At 41.8% G+C, this 26890-nt stretch overlaps 1 protein-coding gene and 1 long non-coding RNA gene across 5 annotated transcripts in view; one reads left to right on the forward strand and one right to left on the reverse strand.

The window, feature by feature from the left end:
- NCKAP5 (NCK associated protein 5) overlaps positions 1–26890 on the reverse strand; it is a 558169-nt gene that overhangs the window by 396314 nt on the left and 134965 nt on the right. The gene's annotated exons all lie outside the window — the stretch shown is intronic.
- The window catches only part of LOC128421924 (uncharacterized), a 72818-nt gene that overhangs the window by 42416 nt on the left and 3512 nt on the right, over positions 1–26890 (forward strand). The window contains exon 3 of one of the 3 annotated variants that reach the window (XR_008332404.1): positions 22607–22784. This is a non-coding gene — a long non-coding RNA (uncharacterized LOC128421924). Of the gene's footprint in view, positions 1–9419; positions 9806–22606; positions 24121–26890 lie in introns of those variants that run through there. The other 2 variants (XR_008332402.1, XR_008332403.1) reach the window with 2 other exon arrangements.

A 26890-nucleotide genomic window follows, 5' to 3' on the forward strand; every position in this document is an offset into this window, starting at 1 on the left:
TTTAGAAATCTTCTAAATAAATAAATCATTTCAAGTTAGATATTTGTGTGTGAGAGAGAGAGAGGCAAGTGATCATACAGAGAAATTGCATGAAATGTTATGAATAAATTTTATAGTGTTATTTCCCCCTAGTTCTACCTTATTCCAAAAACGAACCATGATAATTAGCAGATCAGTTGCTTCAGCGAAAGCTCATGCACTTAATCTTTTATTCTTACATTGGGAAACTTCATTTCTATATCAAAAGTCACGTAGAACATGGAAATAATAAAGTCTATGAATATAATGGGAGAAATCATTATATTTGTGTTTCTATATTCCCTTAATATGACATTTACAGAACTAACCATTACCTAGGGCCAAACTGTGCCTTTGCATACTTGTGCACAGCTCTTCTTGAATTTAATGGGATTTGAATGCAAGTATCTCAGAGATGCTTGGTCCTCTGGTTTCTACAGGAAAATGGAATTTTAAGGTCAAGTAAAGGTCAAAGTGACACTGTCACCAATTAAACAAATCTGAGCAAGTGCTATATTTCTTTTTAAACAAAACCCCACAATTCAGGCTATGCAGTTTGCCGAATTGAAATAATTGTGACCAGTAAATATTCCATCTGTATGTATGCATTCATTTATCTACTTTGTGTGTGTGCTGACACGTGTTTAAATTCTTCATTGCAAGGGGTGGGGGAACTGTTTTTGAAATATTTAACAAAACTGATCAAAACCCCATAGGAGTACATTTATAATCTGTTTATTTCTATCTGATCTTTTCCCTACTGAGTTCAGCGTTTATAGCTGTTTTTAAGGGGCACAGGGGGCTGCAGGGAGAGGAGAGGATGGACAACTTCTATTCCATGAATTTCCTTAAGCTAACACATCTTAGTATCCAAACCCAGTGCTTTTTTCCTTAAAAAATGTTCAGGGGTACTCTCAACTACTGCCCCTCAAAGATGCCAAACCTAGATTCACAAACTGTATAGGGGTATGCGTACCCCTCCATCCACCCAGAAAAAAACACTGTCCAAAGCATTTTATTCCATGAAAATCAACCAATAATTAGGTCAATAACCATATTAAATAATTGTTGGTCTGTGTGAGAAATACATCTATGTTGTTATCTCCCAACTGAGAAACAAATTAAATTGCCCCAATAGCTAATCTTAGTAACTGTAGTACTATAGCTCAGTTGATCTGTGCTGCTACCACATACAGGTTATTTGGGGGGGGGGGCAGGGTAGGATCCTTATAATAAAGCTATTACATACAAGCATGCCATGTTATAACAAAATAACAGGCAGGGGAGGATGCTTGTATAGTCAGGCCAAGTTTGTTAAGGCTTGTTCCCACAAGCTTTTCTATTTAGTAGAATCATGATGTGTGATATATATATATATTCATTTTTGCATGATGCATTAATTATATGTATTGGATACCTCAGACATATATATACTCAAAAGTCACACCACACAATGTGAGCTTAAATGATAGTAATACGTTTAAGGTAGAGAGCTTGTTGACCTTTATGAATTCAGCCACTAAGGCAGTTGATAAGAAAGAGATGTTTCATTAAAACTGAATTGTAGTGTTCTCCTCCCTCCCTCCCTCCCTCCCTCTCTCTTTGTACCTTAAATCTTTACTAGCTCCATTTTGTAATATTAAAATCATTTACATGAATGATTATGGGTCTTGTCCTTAAACGGTTGCCCATTGCCCTAAAGAAAATGTTTATGACCTGAGCAGAATAATTATATTCTCCTATTAAATATCACTCCTTCAGGCCTAGTTATTGTTGAGGGTAAATGTGCCACTTTATATGCAAATAAAATGCAGTGAGAGTCAAATAAAAAGTTCTGCATACATCTACTGACAAATCATCTTATTATGTTTTACATTAACTGACAGAACATCTAGTGGGATGAAATGTTAATAGAGTTCAACAGGATGTTCCATATTGCTTTGCTCACATGAAATCCTAGCTATGTGGAAGCCATGGCCTATGAAGGGAGGGGAGTTTAAATGTTGCAGACCTACCAACTCCAGTAGTCATCAGACCCCCTGAAGTCGGCTAACCTTTATTATTATTATTATTATTATTATTATTATTATTATTATTATTATTATCACCCACTCTTCACCAAACACCAGGGTGGAGTAGAACAGTTTTTTAAAATTCATTTTAGTGCCTATTTCTCCTAATATACACATTTTACTGCATTATATATTATGCACACATTTTCTGTAAAACAATGCATTATACATATAATTTTCACAAATGAGTGTATCTTTATGCACACTAATTTATGCATTCTTGTACATATTTCTTAATCAGAGAACTACATACAGAACTCAGAAATGTGGACATTTCAAAGGAAAGCTATATATTGTTTCAGGGTGTGTAAAATATGTAGGTGCACATTAAAATGTGAACTGAACCAAAATTTTTCCTCATCCCTAGCTGCAGAGGGAAGGGAAATCAGTAGATCTCAGTCCTGGTTGGAAAAATAGTTAGGATTTGTCATAATTTTTATCCAACAGCTGATCAGAAACATCTTGATTTATACAAAGCTCCTAATATTGTGAAAGTGGGTTGGAGAAAAAGAATGATGCTCAAATTGTTCTTTTTAGTGTGGCAGAGAGACCACTATATTTCACTATATTTCAGACGAGAGCCTTTCATTTCAAGATAATGTACTGACTTAATCACCACTTTCCAAAACACAAAGCATCCAATCACTTTCCCCTCCTCTTTTGTTTATTTTTTTTTAAAGAACAGTTGCTTTTCAATCTATCTGTGCATGATTTTCCACCCACAAGTCTCACCCTATATATGGCAATTCTTTTCCACTCCCACCAAGCTTATTTTTGTAACTATATTGAAATCTTATGCATAATGATGGAAGGGTTGCTATGGAGATTGTGTGTGATTTGTCATGAGGAAAATCTATTGTGTTTGAGATCATTCTCCACATTAATGACCTGAGAATCTTTTTGCTTTCATCCTCAGGGGATTGGGGGGGGGACTACCTACATAGATATCAAGCCCTACAAACAAAATAAAACCTTATGAACATCAATGGGTGTTAATAGAATCATAGAATTGCAGAATTGTAAAGGGGTCATCTAGTCCAACCCCCTGCAATGCAGGAATGTCAACTAGATCATATATGACAGATGGCTATCCAACCTCTGCTTGAAAACCTCTAATCACCATCATTTTTAGAAGAGTCCACTGCCTTTTGTGGGAATAGGTTCCACTGTCATACAGCTTTTACCATCAGAAAGTCCTTTTCCTGTAACTTGAATCCATTAGTTCAAGTCCTAGCCTCTGCAGGAGAAAACCAGCTTGCTCCATCATCCATGTGACAGCCCTTTAGATATTTGAAGATGGCTATCAAATCTCCTCTCAGTCACCTCTTTTCCATGCTAAACATACCTGATTCCCTCAACTGCTCCTCATAAGGCTTGTTTTCCAGACCCTTGATCATTTTGGTCATCCTCCTCTACACAAGTTCCAGCTTGTCAATATGCTTCTTAAACTGTGCTGCCCAGAACTGGACACAGTACTCCAGGTATGGTCTGACCAAGGAAGAATAGAGTGGTACTATTACTTCCCTTGATCTGGACACTATATTTCTGTTGATGCAGTCTAGAACAGCATTCTTTTTTCTTTTCTTTTCTTTTCTTTTTTTTTGCTGCTGCATCACGCTGTTGACTCATGGTAAGCTTGAGGTCTACTAAGACCCCTAGATCCTTTTCACATCTTCACCTTTACTGGCAATCCAAGTGTACTCCATGTGTGCTGCTGGTTCTTCCTGCACACAGAGGCTTATACTATCACTCACAAATGGTATATAATTAAGCACATTTAAGAGTCTGTGGTCTCATGAATCTTGTATAAGAAAATGTTTAAGTGTCTTCACAATTAGTTATTTTCTCCTCTTGAAATATCCTGAAACACTGCAATTAAACTGGTATGCATCTACTTAAGGTGACAATCTCAATCTATATATGTGTAGAAGTAGTTAGAAAACTCTAATATACAACGCCCTCGATCCATGCTGCATTTACCATAGATATAGATGATATAGAGATAGAGATAGAGATAGAGATATAGAGATATATTGATTACTGCATGCCACTCAGAAGCAATTCAGGCTATCCAGTTTGCACCAAACTATAGCTAAAAGCTTAGCTTCAGATTACAACAAGGTGGCAATTTTATTTCTCCCATACCCTACACACCAGCTGAGGCTCAGGGAAATCTAAGAGAAAATGCATATTAACTGCTTAGAAGCTCCAAGTTTTCAAGGGCGACCATAGCTTTCTCAAGAGACTGAAGTCAATCCCTTAAAGAGAAAGATAATAACATGGAAGGGAGTTTCCAAACATGGAAAGATACAGTGGTACCTCGGGTTAAGAACTTAATTCATTCCGGAGGTCCATTCTTAACCTGAAACTGTTCTGAACCTGAAGCACCACTTTAGCTAATGGGGCCTCCCACTGTCACCACGCGGCCACTGCGCGATTTCTGTTCTCATCCTGAAACAAATTTCTTAACCCAAGGTACTATTTCTGGGTTAGCAGAGTCTGTAACCTGAAGCGTCTGTAACCCGAGGTACCACTGTATATGAACTGGAACATTACAGCTATCCACTTCAGCTAGTGAGAGGTCAAAAGTTTAGGATCCATTTAATAATGCAAAAGCTATGTTCAGCTCAGACTACATAAGCATTCTCTAAAATAGCCAACTGTTTTATGGTATACTTGTTGTTGATGCACAACAGTCTCCATGGCAAGAAAAAGACAATGGGCCAGATCAAAACTAAGTTAGTTAACTTGGCCCACTAATTTCATTGGGACCCAAGTTTGCCTAATCTAGATCTAACCTAATAGATGTGTTTTGTTTATTTGAATGCATATTACATTCTTATTCAATAGGCTCAGGGAGCTTATTTCATTTTCATTAATTTTAAATATAATAAAAGATTTCAAATAAAAATACTTTAATTAATTTCAGACCGGTAGCCATATTAGCCTGATATAGGGAGGAAAAAGCAATACAGATTCTGGTGAACCTTAGAAAATTAATAGACTTTCTGTGGCTTAAGCTTCCAAAAAAACCACTTCGTCTGTTGCAAATTTGCTTTACGAAGAGTACTCTAGATTATAGAAGTATTGCTCTTTAAAAGTACTGTACAAGACACTCTAACATTTGAACATTTCTATTCCCCTTGAGTTCTACTATTCCCTTTCATCCTCCTGAACACATATTCTATAAATTAAATATTGTAGTCAATGAAATAAATTTGCAATTACGGTAAATATCCTTCCTTCAATTAATTTATTAATGTTGCAGTGTCTACATCAGTCTTCCTCCAGCAGTTGCCCTCCAGATCCTTCTGGATATCATTTCCCCTCATCCCTGACCTTTGGGCATGCTTGCTGTGGTTGATGGGAGTTGGAGTCCAACAGCATCTGAAGATCACCAAGTTGAGGAAGTCTGCTCTATATAAACTAGATGCATCTGTCAAAGTGGCTCTAGCCAGCAAAAGCATATGACATGATGATTTGTTAGTATTTCAAGTAAAGTGCCACAGGACTCTGTTGTTTTGCTACAGCACAGATTAACACTAATTATATTTGGAGGAAAATTTAGATTAGCACTGCTACTCTTCTGGAACTTTTCCTAGAATATTTTTTCAGGCACTGATGGCATTTCAGCTTTGTTATAAAAACATTAAGTGAATAGCATTCATGATTGCAGAGATAACCCTGAAGATCTGTGCCCTAACAAACATTTCATAAATATGACTATGGCTGCAACCCTTAACCCACCAACCTGGGAATAAACCCCACTGAACTAATGTCTCTTATTGCTGAGTAGGCATGCATAGGATTTACAATATAAATGAATGGCTACACCCAGTAGGTGATATTTTGCAGGTACACAAATATCTGTGAACTGGAATTGGGATGCTAGTGCAGTGGGATCAGTGGGCATAAATTAAAGAGAAACATAGGCACATACAGTCTGCCTTCTTCCTCCCAACAGCAACAAATCATACATATAACAAAAAGGAAGGCAGTAAGAAATAAAAACATCCAATAAATCAGGAAACATAAAATATACAATTAAAAGGACAAAAAATAAAAATTAAAAATAAATCCAGAAAACAAGGGGGCAAATGTTAGGCCAGTTCCACTTCAAATTTGTGTCTTTAAGAATACAGTCTTTAAGATACAGTTAATATATATATATGTTAGAATGTAACCATCCACTCAGTCAAAGTTAAATGCTTCAATTCTCCATTGCTGTAGGCAGTCTCTGTGTCCCATTCACAAAAAAGTTCCTTTGCAGAGCTCGCCCGCAGAAATCGGAAGCTGATTTCCTGTTTTGCTTCCGTTTCGCCAAATTAACTTTTTAGCTTCTAATTTTAATTTTAAATGTTTTATTTGACATTTATCTCTAATTGGAAGATCTACTGCTTCTGGTGACGGATCATAGCTTCGGCAGCAGGCTGCATTGGTGCCGAGAGTGAACTCAAGTCTCTTCCCCTTCCCTCCCGCATGCACTGCAGCAGCCTGGAAATGTTTGGGGAGTGAGTTTTTCCACTCCGCTGGAGCCCTCAGGTCCCCAATCCTCTGTGAGGAGGTTTTGGGGGTGTGCTGAGCTCTAGCGCAACCCTCGAAGCCACTCTGCCAGCTCTGTGTCGAGGATGACACTTAGCGCACCGCCATTGTCCTCCGCAGTAGACCGGAAGTCAGTCTAACTTACCTCTGGGTACATACAGGTAGGGTTGCCTTGGTGATCACACTTGTATGTCAAGTTGCCTAGGGTATCGTCCATAGGGTCATCCCATCTTATTACATAATAACTGATCCAAGATAGCTCTTCAACTTCACCTATAAAGTCTTCTGGTTAAACTTTTTGACTTCCCTAAAATCCTTCAGATTTTGGTGACGTTTCAGTTATGACTCTAGCAGATAGAGTCTGGTCATGCCTGAGTAGCTGAAACTGAATCTTCATGATACCCTAATACTCTAGCTCAGGGGTAGCCAATGTGGTGCTCTTGAGATGTTTTGGACTACAGCTCCCATCAGCCCCGGCCAACATGCACAATGGCAAGGGATAATGGGAATTGTAGTTTACAACATCCAGAGGGCCCTAAGTTGCCTACCCTGCCTCTTAACTCCTCACTGCACTGGATCTCTCATGAGCATGTTTTAGTATTTGGAAAGCATAGTTTACTAGATTTCTAGGGAGCCAGTCAAAATGCTGCACAACTACATTTACATTATTACATCAAACTACATATTCAATGTTACTGTTAAGCATCTTATACACATGCATACATCACGAACATTAGATAAGCCTGGTCAAGTACTATTAGATAAAATATAAAATTGCAACTTTATCTCCTGAATTCTCTACTGAAGCAAACCTACTGATGAGAGAGGGAAAGCTACAGGAACAGTAACTTGGACTGGCAATGAGGCCTTAAGCCAAAGGACTCCAGTATCATTTTCATGTTTCATGGTAATCATCTGCCTTGGACTTTAAAAGCATGCCTCATCACCTTTATTGTACCATTTCAGAGCACCTTCTTGCCCTTTACCCTTTATAGACTTTTTTCCAGTGTAGCTGCTTGCTTAAATATCCTTCAAAGTGCCATGAAATGTGAAAGATTCATTAAAATATACGGTGGAACAGATGGAGAAGTGCCGCTTGGGGCAAATAATGAATTTAGGATTCAGAGCAGACATCATAACAACATACACAAACATATGTTCACCTACTATAATAATGCTCATCTTTTGGACCTGTAACCTTTTAACGGCACAATTAAGGGTAGTAAATTTCATAGAATACTGCTAAATTAAAAGATCATTTACGTTTCTTTCCATCATATCTGAGCAGACCTAATTTTCACACCTGATCCTCTGTGTCTAGATCTGTTGGAGCAAAGAGTGGCTTGGGTCAGCTTTTCGACTGAGGCGCTGTGTGCAGCACAAACAGCCATTCCCACAACCACAATGCTGCGTATCAGTCATGATACCATTAGAAAATATGGAAGACGCACACCAGCCCTTCAGGATTACATTAGCAAAATGAATTTAGGCTGACATAAAGATAAACTCTCCCAAGTTATTTACACACCCCGCCTATTTTCTGTTTTGCGCATTTTTGGCAGGCCTTCCAGAGCCATAAAGTTGAATGCAGCACACAAATTCTGTATTTGGAGGACTTTCAGATGCTTTATGACACCTTTGCATTTGCAAGCCCAGCTAGGTTATTGAGTCCCTAGTAGGCCACAATTCCTGGCTGGTGTTCTGCATCCATCTTGTTGGATCACAAGCTAGCAGTCAATGCAATTAGGTTTCCTAACTCCAGGCTGGGGGAAAACAGTACCTGTAACTTTAAGAGCTTTGATGCGCAATATAACAGCAGTGGCTTATATTCTGTGGCACATTTGCCTATACTTTCTCTATGTTATGGCAAAGAGGAATAAGCCCTTAGGAGTTCTTTTTTAATTATTTGCAAATTTATAAACTGCTTCACAACTAAAAGGTACCTAAGTGGTATACAGTAAGAGGAAATACAAGAGATTATTGACTCAGTAAACAATTAGCAACACAACCATTTCTACAATTGTGCAATAATTATTCCTTTAAAATTATTAAAAACCTTCTTTAAAAGGTCTTCCATAGCTACCTAAATATCAATGTGCTGAGGCATGCCTAATTGCAGTTGGGCTGGAATAGCAACACTAAAAGCCCAGTTTCTATAACAAAATAAACACACCCCTGAGGTATCGGCTCCTTTCAGTCTACCAAGTGCAGTTGCTGGGCAGGAATATATGGAGTCAAGGAGTATCTTAAGTAAGCTGGTCCCCAAGTTGTTTAAAGCAAGACCACATCTACTTCCCTATCACCTGATATCTTATAAAATCAGATGCAGGGGACCTAAAGCTGCAAAGGAAGAATCAGGAGTGCAATGGAGTTTGAATTAGGAACTGGTTTTAGTTGTATTGTTAGCATCCACCAGTCTCACAAGACAATGGAATGTGCTTCCATGGGTGAAGTGACCTTTCCAGGGTACAAGCCTGGGTAGTGTGTATTGAGATCCTGGGCTGCCCAGACAATAGGATCCTTCTTTCAGCCTTGCTGATGTGGTTCAAAGGAAAGCAGAGCAATACATTTGGCTCCAGCTTGGCAGCAGGAGTTGCTGGAAGGAGATGTACAAGGCGCTATCAAACCGCCTTACAGACTCCACTCTGGATTTGTGTAGGGTTTACTCCTTTTCGCTTGAAGGTATTATGCAAGGCAGCAGAGGTTTAGGATGAGAGCTTTCCTTCTCCTAGGTAGGCTACCTTCCCAGACTGACAAGCCCCATATTTCCCTCACTTCCCTCTACAGCACATGCAGAATCCACCTTCTTGACTGCTGAAACCGCTATTGGTGTTGTCCGCTCAGTCCACCAGAGCCTGTCTTCGCATGCAGGGGAAATCCCTGACTCACTGAGGGTTTGAGATCCATTGGCTATGCTCACCTGGATGTAGCTGGCCAGTTGAAGCCATTCCTGGAGTGTGGCTGCTGTCACATGCCGACAGCTTCTTGGACCCACAGGTGGGAGCTGTGGATAGGGTGGAGATCAAAGATGGACAAACTACCCCAGAAGAAGCACAACGTGTCTCCCCTCACAGGTACTACTCTTCCCCTAAAACCCCATACACCCCAGGTGTGTTTGTGTGTGTGTGTGAACACACATGAGAATAGAAATGATCTCAAATAAATAAATATTTTGCTACAAAGGTAAGTAGATCCTATTTCTGCTATATTTTGTACTTAAGTACAGGTTTTGATTTTTATTTTAATGTACATGTACCATGAAAATTGTGAACTGCAACCTACCATTTTCTCCTTTAAAAATACATGGAGGTGTAGTTTTTCCCCAAGTGGCTGCTTCATGGATTTTGAAGGAAAGTGTCAATTTACACAAAACATGTACCCTTCACAAATAACACTGTGTGCTTGTATTTTGTACTCTGATTATATCTGTTCCCAAGTACAAAAGATCATGTGAGAAGTTCCCCTGAGGCACTACTGTAGCACCCTGCTTGTGGTTAACGCTTAGCTGGAATGAAATATTCAACGCAGCAATAGAGAAATTAAAATAATAATTTATTTGTCAGACAAATAAATGAGAGGCACAGTGGTATATGGTTACCAAGCTCTGGCCTGCCTTCCTGCCCTTATGGCCAGCACTTATATTCCCTCAGCTCAGCCCCCTTGCTCCTCCTTTGGCTGCCTCTGTCCAATCAGCCTGGTTAAAATTCCTATTGGCTGTTTGCTAGAACCAATCATAAAAGATACACCCATTTCCTATTACCTTTTATGGGAGACAAAGAGCTATATTTCCTTCTATTTATAATTGGCAAATAAATAGCCATTAACCTCTACAAGGCACCTTAATTACCAAATAACCTTTTGCCCTAGACTAGGCGCCTTAACTAACATTTCATCTTTTGCCCTATTGCCCTATTCACTCCAAAACAGATGGTGGCTAATTTTATCTTTGGAGGTCATTAAGCAGAGGCTTGACAACCATATGTCAGGAGTGCTCCGATGGCGTCTCTCTGTCTGGCAGGGGTCCGGACTCAATGGCCCTCATGGTCTATTCCAACTTCTTCTATGATTCTATGATTCTATGAAATAAGAATCTTACTTTCTAAATCCTTTGCATAATTACATTTAAGCCAATATTTCATACATATAACATATATAGATTTTTAGAAGCAAAGATCTTGTTTAAGTAAAAAGGAACTTAGTAAAAGCTAAGTTCTATAAGTTTTCTAAATTCTCTGAAGCTTCAAAGCAGTTTCACAGAGAGAGAGAGAGAGAGAGGCCTCTTCCCTTGGCCAGCTGCTGTTTGTATTAGCTCTTGCCCTTTTAACCTTAGGAAGATGTGGCTCAAGTTTAATGGGAGGCACAATAATTATTACTATTTAATTGTGTTTTTGCAACCTTGATTGTCTTCTATCATTTGTATGGTCAGTGTGACCTTTTGTTCCCAGCCTGTTTTATGACCGCAATAAACCAAAGGGGCCTCTGACAAAGACCTTGCCTGCTGGTGTCCTGTCTCGAAAGAAACATTTGTGAATTTAAGCTCATTTTTGGAATACAGGAATCTGATCAAAATATAAGCCTTGATTAAAAATGCAGGCTATGATCAGATGCCTCATTCCCCCCTTTCAAGCTCAAGGACCTTCCCAAGTGTCCTTGATAGCTTGACCTTCATCATATTCCTGAGGTAAAGCTCTGTATAGGGCCATGATATGAGGTAAAGTTTCATTTGAAATCATCTTGCTAATTGTACTTCTAAAACATGAAATGATACATGGCACCATACACAAAACCATTACTACTACCGTCAAGAAAAACAAGCAAGACAATAGTATCCCTTTGAGTCCTGCGACATTTGGTAACCAGTTGGTGAGCCATCCCATATCCCATCCTTCCCATGTTTGTACTGGGACATGTGCTATATTCTCCATCTTTGTGGCCAACACACGGATTGCCTCACCATTATCAGAAATGTTAAAGCAACAGGCATTCCCTGTCAAGTTCAAGACTCCACATAGGCCTCCCTGCCTGGCAAGTACATAATCCATTCCCATTTTCAGCTGCAAAATGGCGGCTCTACTTTCATCCAACTGTTGTGCAATAAGTCTCAAACTCTGGGCCGTTGCATTGGTTACAAGTTCCACTACTGCTTGCAATCGAATTATTCTGTTTAGATTATAAATAGGATCTCGAGCCCCTTGTATGAGCTCATCAGGATTCCAGGAGGCAGGTTCATAATAGGCTATAATGCGCTCTGGTGGCCAATCATCAGTATCGCTCCAACTTTGGGTACTTCCTCCTGCTATATGAGAAATATCAGCGTTTCTTCGTGTACGCTTGGCTGAACTAGTGGGCATAATCCACATTGGTGGTAATACCCATCCCAGGAAACAAGTCCCACTCCATTTGGAAGGGAGTTTCTTGTATGCCCATTCTCCACATATCCACCACAACCATCGGGTCTGAGGTTTTTGGTACGTGGAGTGCATAAGGCGAAATATCAAAAGGGGCATAGAGCTCACAGTGCAGTATGTTAGATTGCCTTTTTCTGTCATAGTTATGTTCCACACCATTTTCCATGCATGAATAAAAGGAGGTGCACAGGGCAAGGTATTCCGAGTTCGATAGGTAGTACCTTTTGCCCAGGTTTGACTATTCTTAATATAATCCCAAGTATAGTGGCAATGAGAAGAGCCTATCATGGTAGAATCAGCTGCCTCTGATGATTTATGTACACAGAATTCCCCTTGTACAGGTATAACTCGTATTGGTTTAGTTGAGTTCCATCCGGGGAAATTCTGTACTTCTGTTTGGTGTGGCATTTCGCTTACCATACCAATGGCATTTAATGGTATTGGTAATAAGGGCATACCTCCCTCTGAATCATCTGGCCCAAGAGAGCAAACAAGGCAATTGGTCCTATTTGTAACATTGGCTACCATCTCAGCTAAGCCTACCCACATATTGTGGTCATGGCGGAATCCATATTTAGCAAATTTGCTCAAATTCAAGGACCCTTCCCCTTCCCAAGGGATCAGGATTAATAATAAAATCATGTTGATGTCTAGTATATGCATTCCTTCCACAAAAGATTACCTTATTGTGATAACAAAAAAATATTAGTCCCAATATAATTCCCCCAGTGACAGAAATGGGGAACCACCAAGACCAAAACATATGTCCCAAGGATCCCCAATGAGTAATATCTCTGATAATTGTTCCACGGGGGGGGGGGCAGTCAATCAATTGTATAAGAGAATCTTCCCGTTCACAATCGCTGGTTCAGACGCTCCTCAAGCTTCAGGCGTGCGCAGGTCAGCCAGCTTCCAGGTTGTGGCTGCAGCAGGCCGGTCGTCTAATGTTGCCCGTGACCTAGCCCGTTCCCCGTAGGGCTAGATACAGGGGTTTTTGGAGAGAGTCAGTTTTAAAGGATTAGAGGGGTCACCTTTGCACGTCCAACTGCCTTCGGACTTCTTCAAACGGGAGTGATGAATCCAGGGGGTCACCTCAGCTACCTTCACCGCTGTTGGAGTAGAGAGCAAGATGGTGTAAGGTCCACGCCACTTAGGTGCAAGTGGATCGCGTTTCCACTCTTTCACCCATACGCTATCGCCAGCCTGGAACTGATGAATCGGCTCGGCAATGCTGCACGGCGTGCGCTCGAGGGCCCACCTGTTAAGAGAAACAAAAACACGGGAGAGAGATTGCACTTGTCCCTGTGTCACATAGTCTCCTATTTGTTTGAGGTCAGCTGGAATATCCTGAACAAAGGAGGGCGGCCTCCCATACAGGAGCTCAAAAGGTGACAACTTAAGTCTTTTTGTGGGTGCGCACCGAACACGAAACAGTGTTATGGGTAACACATCTACCCATCCCAATCCTGTTTCCTGGGTTAATTTTGCCAATTGGGTTTTCAGAGTCCGATTCATTCTTTCAGTTTTCCCTGAACTCTGAGGCCTATATGCTGCATGCAGTCTCCACTTCACTTGTAGGACTCGACATACTTCTTGTACTACTTGATCAATGAACGCTGGCCCATTATCACTTCCAATGCATCTAGGTAATCCAAACCTTGGGATCAATTCAGTGAGGAGTCTCTTAGTTACCTCTCGCGCCTTTTCAGTTCTGGTGGGAAAAGCTTCAACCCATCCGGTAAGAGTATCTACAAACACAAGGAGATACTTGAATCCCTTAGAAGGGACCAGCTCTGTGAAGTCCACAATTAGGCTTTCCATGGGGACGTATCCCACATGTTGGATTCCAGGAGGTTGTACCGGTCCCTGCCTGGGATTGTTTTTAGCACAAAGAACACATTTCTGGGAAATGCAAGTTGCTAATTGTGATAGGTTAATAATATACAACTTCCGACTGAGACTCTCTCTGGTTGCAGTACCGCCAAGGTGAGTAGATTCATGATAATTTCTTACAATTGTACCTGCTAGGTGATGAGGTACATAAATCCTATTGTCTGGCAGGATCATCCAACCGTCCTTCACAATCGCCCCTTCCTGTTCAGCCCACTTCCTCTCTTCTGGGGTATAGTGAGGTTTAACTTCTTCTGGAACTACCTCTGGTATGAGGGCTGCTATAAATCCTCCCACAGGCTTTTGGGCTGCCTCTCGGGCTGCTTTGTCAGCAGCATGATTTCCTCTGGTTATTGGATCCCTTCCACGTCCATGACCTTTGCAGTGCATTACAGCAATCTGTTCTGGAGCCCATACTGCTTCCAACAGGATTTCTACTTCAGGTCCATATTTCAAGGCCTTCCCGTGGGCTCCTATTAGACCTCTTTCTTTCCATAGAGCTCCATGTGCATGCAGGGTTAAGAAGGCATATTTAGAATCAGTATAGATGTTTGCCTTACATCCGGCTGCCAATTGCAGAGCTCTAGTTAAACCTATAAGTTCAGCCTTTTGTGCTGAGGTGCCAGCAGGCAAAGCTTCAGCTTCCACAACTTCCTCATTGGTGACCACAGCATATCCTGCTCGTCTGACACCCTCATGCAGGTAACTGCTACCATCAGTATAATATACAACATCTGGATTTTTCAATGGTTCATCTTTCAGATCGGGTCTACTGGAATAAACTTCATCCATTATTTGGAGACAATCATGTGATTCTTCATCATCTACCTCTGGTAGGGGCAGCAAAGTTGCTGGATTGAGCATATTCACTACTCGTAGATGAATCCTGGGATTTTCACACAATAGGCCTTGGTATCTAGCCATCCTTGGGTTTGTTAGCCAATAACTACCCTTATATTCCATAAGTGTCAGAACAGCATGAGGTACATTCACATACATCGTCTGGCCAAAGGTAAATTTATCAGCTTCTTTGACAAGGCTTGCAGTGGCCGCTACTGCCCTTAGGCATGGAGGCCATCCTTTTGCTACTGAGTCCAATTGTTTTGACAAATAAGCTACTGGACGGTTCCAACTTCCTAATCTCTGGGTCAGGACTGCCGCTGCAATCCCATTCTGTTCATGTACATACAGCTGAAAGGGTTTTTCCGAATTAGGCAGTCCAAGGGCTGGGGCCTCCATAAGTCGTTGTTTGATAGCTAAAAAGGCTTGTTGCTGCTCAGGTCCCCATATGAATGGGTCCTTTTCTGCACCTCGAGTGCTTTCATGTAAGGGCTTGGCCAGACTGCTGAAATCAGGTATCCATAGTCTACAAAACCCTGCTGTTCCCAGGAATCCTCTGAGTTGTTTCCTTGTGGTAGGTTCCTTAATAAGGCAAATAGCTTCTTTCCTCTCTGGTCTCAATGCTCGTTGTTGGTGTGAGATGTCAAAGCCCAAATATTTGACCTTTTCTAAACATAACTGTGCCTTTTTCTGGGAAACTCGGTAGCCAGCTTCCCAGAGCAAGTGGAGCAGTTCCTCTGTCCCTTCTTTACAGGTATCAAAATCCTTTGCCGCTAGTATAAGGTCATCTACATATTGCAGAACCACCTTTTCTCCAGGTATTGAGGGGTAACTTGTTAAATCTTTCGCCAAGGCAGTACCAAATAAAGTTGGGGAATTTTTGAATCCCTGGGGCAATCTTGTCCAGGTTAGCTGGCCTTTTGTTCCTGTCAAAGGGTCTTCCCACTGGAAGGCAAATATAGGTTGGCTCTGTGGTGCCAGCCGGCAACAGAAGAATGCATCTTTCAAATCCAATACAGTAAAAAATGTTGCTTCTGGTGGGATCAAACTCAGCAGGGTATATGGGTTTGGTACATTTGGGTGCAAGGTCTCGATAGCCTGGTTTACGAGCCTCAAGTCCTGTACTGGCCTGTATTCATCTGTCCCAGGTTTCCGAACAGGCAAAAGGGGTGTGTTCCATTCTGATTGGCAGGGCTTAAGCAGACCATATTTTAATAGGCGGTCCAAATGTTTCTGGATGCCCTCTGCTGCTCGCCGGGGTAAAGGATATTGCTTTACAGATACAGGGGTAGCCATAGGTTTTAGGGTTACTACAATTGGAGCTATATTCTTAGCCATTCCTGGTGGGCTATTTTCGGCCCATACTCCTGGTGGCACCTGTAGGGTTTGGAGGAGCTTGTTTAATTCTGTATCCAATGTGGGTTGGACTTGCAGGGCTGACATTAGGCGCCATGATTGTTCCTTAGGTACTGAGAGGGTAATTATTCCTGCTGCCTTTGATGGCAGTTTCATTTCTGGACCTTGAGGAGTGAAGGTGATTTGGGCCTGCAATTTGGACAGCATATCTCTACCTAAGAGAGGTATTGGACACTCAGGTATATACAAAAACTGATGGGTTAAACGATGTCCCCCAATCTGGCATTCCAAAGGTTGAAGGAAAGACCTCTTAGCTGACTGACCAGTGGCACTTTTAATGACTACACTTTTGGATGCCTTTTTCTGCAATAGTTCTGGGAGTACTGAGTATTCAGCCCCAGTATCAATCATAAAGTCTATTAAATGGCTCCCTAATTGAATCGTGACCGTGGGCTCCTGGAAGCCTAACTTTATGGAGTCCGGTCGTTCCTAGTCTTGGGTAAAATCCTCCTCTGCCAGTCCAATGAAATTGTCTCTACTCTGTCCTTGTCCAGGTCTCTGATATCTTCCATTTCGGATCATTCCCCGTCCCCGTCCCTGGTTTCTTGGGCCGGAGCCTGGGCCTGGGCCTGGGCGTACTTCTTCCAACCTCAGGGGTTCAGGACACTCCCGCTTCCAATGACCCTCCTTCTTGCAATTCGCACATTGATTCCTTCCCAGTGGTGGATTCCTTCCCCGCCCTCTCCCTCCATTTAAAGGGCGGTAGTCTTGCTTCACTGCTGTGGCTAGCATCACCATCTTTTCCTTCTGCCACTTCTTCTTCTCTTGTTTCTCAGCCTCATCCCTATTCCGATAAACTCGGCGTGCAATGGCCATAATTTGGCTCATCAGCATCCCTTCCCATCCTTCTGATTTCTGAATTTTCTTACGAATATCAGAAGCACACTGGGCCACAAATGTAGCAGTAATCATTCTGCTGTTTTCAGGGGCTTCAGGGTCAAAAGGAGTCCATATACGATAGGCTTCCTGCAGCCTCTCTAAAAAGTCTCCCGGACTCTCATTTGGTTTCTGTTCTACTTCTGAGACTTTAGACATATTAGTGGGCTTCTGGCATGCCCTGCGGATACCTTGCACAAGCGTCTGGCGGTAGGTGGTAAGCCTGGCCAGGTGAATTGCATTGTTTGGATCCCAATTAGGATCTTCCAAAGGAAAGTTATCCTGGAGATGACGGTCAATATTAAAAATATTTCCCACTCTAGCCTGCTCACGCAAATATATCTGTGCCTTTTCAATTATGTCTCTTCTTTCCTCAGTGGTGAACAGAGTATTCAGGAGTTGGCGGCAATCTGTCCAAGTAGGACTATGAGTATTTACTATTGAAGTCACCAAGTCCATCATAGCCTGAGGTTTTTCTGCGAAAGATGGGGTGTGTGTTTTCCAATTCATCAGATCCGTAGTTGTGAATGGAATGTACTGGAGGGTCGAAGTTCGAGGTGGCCGTGGTCCGGGTTGCCCGTTAACCAGCACAGGCTCCTCAAGTGCATCAAATACTCTTCTAAGAGGGGCTACTACGTGACCTTTCTCTTCGCTTTGCTCTAGGGGCCTCAAATCATAGGGGATGGTATCTGTCCCAAGGCGTTCTTTTAGCAGCTTTATACGCCTTGCTGTATTGCTTGCTGACCGATCAAGGTCTTCCTGTAACTTCTGTAATAGTTCTCTAGGATTTGGATGTACAGGGGTTTGGGGTGGGCAATTAGTTGGTCCACTAAAGGAGACTGTAGATGGAGTTCTACTGGGACTCACAGGTGGAATAACCACTTCTGCTTGGGCTTTATTATAGGACTCCAAGGCCTCCTGAAGATATTTATCATAATCTATCAAGGAATCAAGTTCTGTGACTCCACCCCCATTATTCGTTCCACTTTCTTGCCTTGGGGTTACAACTGGTGGAGTATTTGGATTAGGCTCCCTTCGATGTGGAGCATAGGGTGGAGGTGGAAGCACCTCTTCCTCTGGTCCCTCAAAAATGGGTTTGAGTTTATTTGGCAAGATTCCTTTCCTAGCTTCGGCTTTTACAGCCAATAATTTGCATCGTTGGACTTTGCATTCCCTTATCCATGGAGGATTTTTATTTAATGTGCTCAGCCAAGAATCTATATATGAAAATTGTTCTGGGCACCCTCCCGTTTCTTTGGCGATATTAGTCCAAAGTTTGCTTACTAAATTTATATCAAAGGTTCCCTGAGATGGCCATTCAGTATTTTGTTTCGGCCACTCTAATTCACATAACGTTCTCAAGCGCTCTGGCGTCATTTTGACTCCATATGCCCCTGAGAAGGCTTTCTTAAAATTATTTAACATACATTCAAGAGGTGTATTTTCCCCCTTTGAACCCCCAACTCCCATTGTATGGCCCTGTGAAGTATCCACTCAGTCACTTACACACTCGCTTCGTGGGGTTCCTTGCCCAGTGAAGTCGCCTTACTGGGAACCGAAGTACTACCCACTCCACACTCAGGTTGTACTTTCTCACACATACAATGCGCTGGATACTTCACCACACTCTACCTCCCAACCTTTCCCTTTTCCCTACACCAGATCACCATCTGATGTACCCAGTCATGTAGCGTACTCAGTTTCCCCCTTACTGAGACGCAGAAGTTTGATCAAGACTTCTCTTCCTCCCAATTAATTGGAGGGCCAAAACCCCTTTGTGCACTTACCCTTAGCGGATCCCTCTTTATTTCTCTGGTTCCCCCCGGTCCGTCGCCGTCGGTGAGCAGGGTATCAGACAGACGAGACTTCTGCGTTCCCCTGGAAAAAATGTTCCAGTGCGCGCTGGGTAAGCAGTTAGTGGTCCTCCCTCTTGTACCCTGCCCAGTAAGGCGAAGGGGCTGCGTTCCAGCAGACCACTTATCCGAGTCACAGAGGCACCATAAAATGTAGCACCCTGCTTGTGGTTAACGCTTAGCTGGAATGAAATATTCAACGCAGCAATAGAGAAATTAAAATAATAATTTATTTGTCAGACAAATAAATGAGAGGCACAGTGGTATATGGTTACCAAGCTCTGGCCTGCCTTCCTGCCCTTATGGCCAGCACTTATATTCCCTCAGCTCAGCCCCCTTGCTCCTCCTTTGGCTGCCTCTGTCCAATCAGCCTGGTTAAAATTCCTATTGGCTGTTTGCTAGAACCAATCATAAAAGATACACCCATTTCCTATTACCTTTTATGGGAGACAAAGAGCTATATTTCCTTCTATTTATAATTGGCAAATAAATAGCCATTAACCTCTACAAGGCACCTTAATTACCAAATAACCTTTTGCCCTAGACTAGGCGCCTTAACTAACATTTCATCTTTTGCCCTATTGCCCTATTCACTCCAAAACAGATGGTGGCTAATTTTATCTTTGGAGGTCATTAAGCAGAGGCTTGACAACCATATGTCAGGAGTGCTCCGATGGCGTCTCTCTGTCTGGCAGGGGTCCGGACTCAATGGCCCTCATGGTCTATTCCAACTTCTTCTATGATTCTATGATTCTATGAAATAAGAATCTTACTTTCTAAATCCTTTGCATAATTACATTTAAGCCAATATTTCATACATATAACATATATAGATTTTTAGAAGCAAAGATCTTGTTTAAGTAAAAAGGAACTTAGTAAAAGCTAAGTTCTATAAGTTTTCTAAATTCTCTGAAGCTTCAAAGCAGTTTCACAGAGAGAGAGAGAGAGAGAGGCCTCTTCCCTTGGCCAGCTGCTGTTTGTATTAGCTCTTGCCCTTTTAACCTTAGGAAGATGTGGCTCAAGTTTAATGGGAGGCACAATAATTATTACTATTTAATTGTGTTTTTGCAACCTTGATTGTCTTCTATCATTTGTATGGTCAGTGTGACCTTTTGTTCCCAGCCTGTTTTATGACCGCAATAAACCAAAGGGGCCTCTGACAAAGACCTTGCCTGCTGGTGTCCTGTCTCGAAAGAAACATTTGTGAATTTAAGCTCATTTTTGGAATACAGGAATCTGATCAAAATATAAGCCTTGATTAAAAATGCAGGCTATGATCAGATGCCTCACTACTTTGCAAAGTACTTGGGATATCGGAAACCCGTCCTTGATTTATTTCGACAATCTTCTTCTGACACAAACAGGGTAAGCGGAGGGGTGTTATGAGAAGGTATTTTAATTTGTGTGATAAATTGTTAGACTCCATTAGGCTTAACGAGTATCATCAGTGTATTCTTAGAATAGTTTTTAAAATCCTATCAAAGACTGATATAATCAAATTAAGCAAATTAATAGCAAGAATCCTGTGTATCTGCAGGATATAAGGGACTTAATAAAAGCCCACTGTAAAAGTTATATTTTTGTTTCTTGTTGCTTTAATTATGTAGTCTAAACTGCTACTTCCCCCCAGTTTCCACTATATTAACAGACTGGAAAGGCCTAGTTTTGGCCTAGAATCAGCCTTGACTGATGAGTTTCTCTAGCGTACAGATGGGGGAGTACAACCCTCCCAGCAGGAACCCTTAGTGACTTTTGATGCCATTGACCATGGTCTTTTCCCGGATCATCTATATGAGTTGGGGTTTGAAGCCATTGCTCTACGGTGGTTTGGCTCCTGTTTGGCTCCTGTCAGGTCTCAGAGGATAGCTCTGTGAGACTATGTGTCTACACCCTGGCAACTTAGCTGTGGGGAACTGCAAGGCTCTTTAGCTCCAGTGCTTTTTAACATCTATATGAAGCCTTTGGGACAGTTATCAGGAGGTTTGAGATCCTATTTCTCCGTTGTCAGGGGACTGCCATTGGAACAGGGAAGGGAAGCAGAGGGGCAGTTGGGTTACAGGGAACCTCCGAAAATCTTGCGAAGCAGTTCCTCTTTTCCCCACGTCCAGTGGGGAAAAGGGGGAGGGACCAGAGGATGCTGCTGGGAGCCTCAGAACCACTCCTGGCCAAGCCGGCCAGGAGGGAAGCACGCCTCTTTTGTCGCCCACCCTGCGCAGAGGTGTAAAATGCAAAGAATGAAGGAAAAGGCTGGGGATGACTAAGCTATTATATTCGGGGAGGACCTGGAAACGACCACTCCCAGATTCTGCTAACGACTGGGGCAGACATGAACTTGTGGTTCTGCACTAAATAGTTTTGCACCAAAATAAAACCTGTAAAAGACAGGGCGGAGTCCTGACTGGTTACTCACAAGCAACCACCATTGCCATCTGGCATCCATTTAAGATGAGCCAGGAGAGTTTGTGCCAATTCTGAACCAGTGTCTGGATGCAGTGGTGGTCATAAGATTAAAGCTGCTAAAACAGTGACACTGCTAAAACAGAGACACTGTGGGTGAATAGTTCCCAGATCCAAGATTCGGGGACTTTGCCTGTTTAGATGAGGCTGCACTCCCTCTGAAGGAACAGGTAAATGGATAATGAGGAACCATCTTTCGTCCCATCTTTGTCTATGGAAACCCATGTGGCCTTAAAGGCAAGAAGTACCTATCACCAGCAACAACAACACGCTTTTGTGCAACTCTAGGAAGGTGAGTGAAATGACTGGTTTGTGGAGGAGAAAGGGAGAGAGAAATATTTTAAAACAGATTTAAAGCATTGGGGTAGGGTGGATCTCTGAAATGGGTATTCGGAAAAGCTTTTTTTTTTTAGGGGTACAATAATACCTCCGCCTTGTCTAGCGTCCATTCCGGTGAATGTCCACAGCAAACCTGGAAGTACTGGAATGGGTTACTTCCGGGTTTGCCAATCACGCTTTGTGCATGTGCAGAAGCGCAAACTGCTCCCCGCACATGCACAAACGCGGCACTTTGCCCTGCATCCTTTTCAGAACAGATCCCGGCCGCAAAACTAGGTATGACTATACTCTCATTATCCTACTCATATTGAAATACAGTCCCTCAATGAGGCCAAACATAGATTCACAAAATGTTTAGGGGTATGCGTACCCCTGCGTCCCCCCAGAAAAAAGCACGGAGTAGAAGCAGCTCATACCCTACCTGGGATTAAAGCAAGGCTAACTGGTCTGCTATGTGTCTGGGTTTGTAAAGCACAACCAAGATGCCCACCACATTTTCTGCTGCAGAATACATTTTTGCAACTCCCCTGTTTTATCCCATACAGGTACTGTATGGACTGCCCATCTTCAAGAGTGTATTTCAAGAGCATCATACACATTTAAGTGCTTGTTTGTCTTCTGTGAACAGAGGAACCTTCAGACTTGTATTTTTCCCCATCTGCCACTTTTCAACAACGCAACAGTCCTCCTCTCCCACCCCTTTTCTTCCTGACCTTATACTGTACTCAACATTAATGTCTCCTAACAAATGTAACTGATCTGTAGAAAAGACTTTACAACTTCAAAAAGAGACAAGGCACATACTTTTGTAAACAAAGAAAATGAGAGGGAGAGAGAAACATAATTTGCAACTGAAGTTCTTGATCATGTCGCATACTGTCTTTTTTGTTCACAGACCAATCCAGATGGATAGCGTGATGGGAATGAAGGAAGTAGATTTGAACTCTCAAGTATTTGCAAGCCCTCTTGCAAGAGTCAGCGATGAATGAAAGGAGCAGGATGTTGCTTGCAAGCTGCCAGGTTCAAGGAGATGACATGCAGGCAATACATGACATTTAAAGGCTTCTAGTGAGGTTTGTTTACTTCACACGTTACAGTGTAATTGGGAAAGAGATCAACAGCTGGCATCTATCATATATCTGAATCTTAATGCCAAGGATTTTGAGAGGCCCTCTTGAGACTGAAAACGACTGCAGATAGGTTCACAGTGTCCTTCAAGTGGTAGCATTAATTTGTACTTTGAAATGCTTATCTTCCACTTCAACAGATTATCACCTTTTCATCTCTGAGTCTGGTTGGGAATAATGATTCAAAAACACTTTGGATTGGGCTGCCCAACATTTAAAAAACAAGAGTTAGTTACTAATTAACAAATAGCTAAACTGTATGGCCGTAGGACCAGTTTGCAAATGCTCCATCACAAAAATAACATGCATGTAGTGGAATAGTAGACTCATGTTCATGTCATGCGTAACTTGTGACTACCTGGCCAATTGTACTAGACTGCAAATGTGGAGTGCAAGCCATGCAAACAATAATGTCCTACTGGAAAAAATCTAACTTAAAACGTTTGTCATGGGAATTAAGTATTGTTTACTTTTCCTGGCATTGAATTTATTCAGTTACCCAGCACTGGCACAGAGGATGAAAGTGATTGTATCTGCTGGCCCAGTGCTTGACCTATATGCACGATCATGAATCATGGAGGAATCAGGGTTCCCAGTTATAATATGCACAAAGCTCGATTTCATTTTCAGGTGAATACACAAAGGATGGAGGCCTGCCAGCAGACATGATCTCTCTTCCTCTCAAGTTTGGTGAAAAGTAAATATAAGATGAGAATGGGGATAATTTTAAAGTGGAATAAATATCGTTCCCAGCATACTGAAAGGCTGCCAAATGGGAGGACCCCAACAATGCAGACTCTCGCGACAACACCCTCATCAGCTCCTGAGCTAGTCACAGCTGCCCCACTAACATTGGCCTGATATTTGTTCTCATAAATGGCACTACGCACAGCTGGCCCAAGTCATTTTGCTGCCTGAGGTGAGGGCCAAAATGTTACCCACTCACATTCCATGTACAGAATGTGGCTGAATCTCACTTCAACACATGCAACAGGGCAGCATATTCCACCGCACTTGTTGCAGCAGGCTTGTTTACGGGGTACAGAGTAGGCGGCAGGGCACTTACAGCCCTGTCACCTGATATCTCACCACTGCTACCAATCCCCTCACAGAATTTGCCACCTGAGGCAGCCTCTTCATTTTACCTTATGGAAGGGCTGGCCCTGGTGAGCATGGCCAATCTATGGAAAACTACAGTGAGAAAGTGGCAGGCAAAACATGATACACCCTGCACCCAGGCTACTTCTTTGCTATTATCAACCACTCCTGAAGTGTGTCTATTTCTTTTTGTTTATTTTCTATTTATTATTTATTATCTATTTATTATTTATTATCTATTTATTTGCTATTCTTCTTTATTGATGTAAAATAAGAAATACAAAAAAACCCCACAACAACACCAAAATTATGATTGAAGTTACAAAACATAGAGCAGTGCAGAGCTTGCATTTTCCAAATAAATAAAGGCCCAAAACGAAAGCAGCAAAATGCATTATGAAAGCCAAATTTCATGATTTGGTGGAGGAATAAAGTTTTGATTATCAAAATTTGACACATAAGAAATGAAATGCCACCAAACAGCACAAAAATGATCTTTTTAAGCCTTAGAAACATGTAATCTGTGAGTTCTTTTCTCTGCAGTAGCCACAGTCCACATATTCTTTTATAATGAGAGATTTATGGTAAGTTCCGTAGTGCCTTCCCTTTCTAGGCCAAAGACATTCTCACTGCAGCTCACATCCCTGTAGGAAGTTCCTTAGATCAGAAAGTTACTGCTTGATCATCCCATAAGTTCTAAAGGAAAAGCTGTGGAGAGGCTTCAATTAGGCATTTTATGTCTGTCTGTCTGTCTGTCTGTCTGTCTGTCTGTCTGTCTGTCTGTCTCTATCTATCTATCTATCTATCTATCTATCTATCATCTATCTATCTATCTATCTATCATCTATCTATCATCTATCTATCTAGCAGCATCAATCAAAAATTGTGGTGATGGATAGCATTCTCACTATAATGGAAAATGGGGGCAGGGAGTGGAAAAATGTCCCCTGCTACTGCAACCATGCCAACAATCCTGTGGGGTATCTGATATCATAAGGGAAAGTTTGCAGAATTTGTAAAGAAAATACCGTATTTACTTGAATCTAATCTCACCTTTGGCCATATCTCTCCTGGTATGTCCCACAGAGGACCTTACGGTCTTCAAACAAAAACATCTTGGAGGTCCTGGGCCACAGAGAGGTTAGGCTGGCCTCAACCAGAGCCAGGGCTTTTTCGGCTGTGGCTCCGATCTGGTGGAACGCTCTGTCACAAGAGACTAGGGCCCTGCGGGACTTGACATCTTTCCGCAGGGCCTGCAAGACAGAGCTATTCCACCAGGCCTTTGGCCAAGGCACAGCCTGACCCCCTCCTTTGGTAATTCTTCACAGAACTCTAGCCCAATGGTTGCCAACAATTTGATTTGAACTGATTTTATAATGAATTGATTTTAGAATGCTGTATTATTTTACTGTTGTTAGCCGCTCTGAGCCCGGCTTCGGCTGGGGAGGGCGGGATATAAATAAATTATTATTATCATTATTAAATTATGTTGCGAAAATTAAGGTGTGCATTAGATTCAATGACACATTTATGTTTGCCAGCAAATGAAACCTTTTGTTTTCAAGGTTCTGAAAATTGAGGTGTGCATTAGATTTGATGGCACATTAGACTCAAGGAAATATGGTAACCTTACTTTTTCCATAAGCTGAGGTTGATTTATAGGGCTCAGATGCCTGCATTGCATTCCACTTAGAGTCATATATTTTCAACAGAAATATCAAGAAATTTGTTATAAAGAACAGATACCAGTCTTCTGCCCCAACGACCCAGATGTAATAAAATTCCTTCAAATTCAGTAAGGGGTCTAGCAGCTTGTGCCTTAAGGGCAGGATCAACCAATAAATGTTGAAATTGGCAGATACATATCCAATTAAGCTCTGGTTTTCGTCAGCCTTATAATTCTGCTGTTGCAATCTTGCTGTTATTAATTAACACAGCAAGTGGTGATGCTGCCCACCAATGATCTCCTATCAAATATCCTGTCATTCTGGTACCAAAATCAAGTGCAAGGCTTGAGAGTGCTAGGTGTTAAGAGCACAGGATGTATGGGTTTAGTTCACTTATGAATTGGATAAACGACATTGACTTCCCAACACATTTAATTGACAATAGAAACACCATCATTCAGAAAGCCTTAGTCTCAGTTTTCCCAGGCAGTGCCCTCTGGGAGCTCCAGGAGCTAAGCCTATTTCACACACTGCCCTATCCTTGTTGGAAGATTATCATGTATCACATTTTAAAAGCCCTTATATTGCATTTCTTCTTCACAATAAAGTTTTTAGAGCCTGAATGACTTTAGAGTGGCAATTTGTAAAGGAGATTATTCTGGCAAAGTGGATCTGGGCAAATTGTCTCTCATTATTTCAGTAAATGAGCTTTACGAGAAATTCAGTAATCAAGAAATGCTGCCAAAGAAAAGGGCTCCAAGGGCTGCTGTTCCCAATACAGACAATCTGTAATCAAGCTGGTAAGATGCATGATACCTTGTGAATAATACAGACCCCCCTGTGTGAATGACTTTTTTTAAAAAAAATGTATTTTTATTAAAGATTTTCTTGATTTACAAAAGTATGTGCAATGTCTCTCTCTCTCGTATTTTTTCCATGTAACATTTTTACAAATCAGTTTCATTTGTTGAGACATTAGGAAGAAAAGGGGGAAAGATGGGTGGGGTCAGATGGCGATGTTTCTATTTTACTTAATATATGTAGGGTTTGGTGTCAGCGTTGCTTGTGCAGGTTCTCTGCTGTTCACTTGTGTTCCTTTGGTGGTGAGAGAGGTTGGGGTTGGCCTAGGGTGTGGTTGTTCATTTGTGGTTGGCTGTGTTGGTCTTTGTTTTCATGTGTGAGTGGGGTGGGTGGGAGTTTTGGTTCAGGTTAGCCATATTGATTTGTATGCTGTTGGTGGATTTTTGTCATTGTCTTGTTGGGCTGTGTATGTGATAAAGGGGAGCC

Source organism: Podarcis raffonei, chromosome 1 (genome assembly GCF_027172205.1).
Source record: "Podarcis raffonei isolate rPodRaf1 chromosome 1, rPodRaf1.pri, whole genome shotgun sequence".
In the NCBI taxonomy this organism is placed as follows: Eukaryota; Metazoa; Chordata; class Lepidosauria; order Squamata; family Lacertidae; genus Podarcis; species Podarcis raffonei.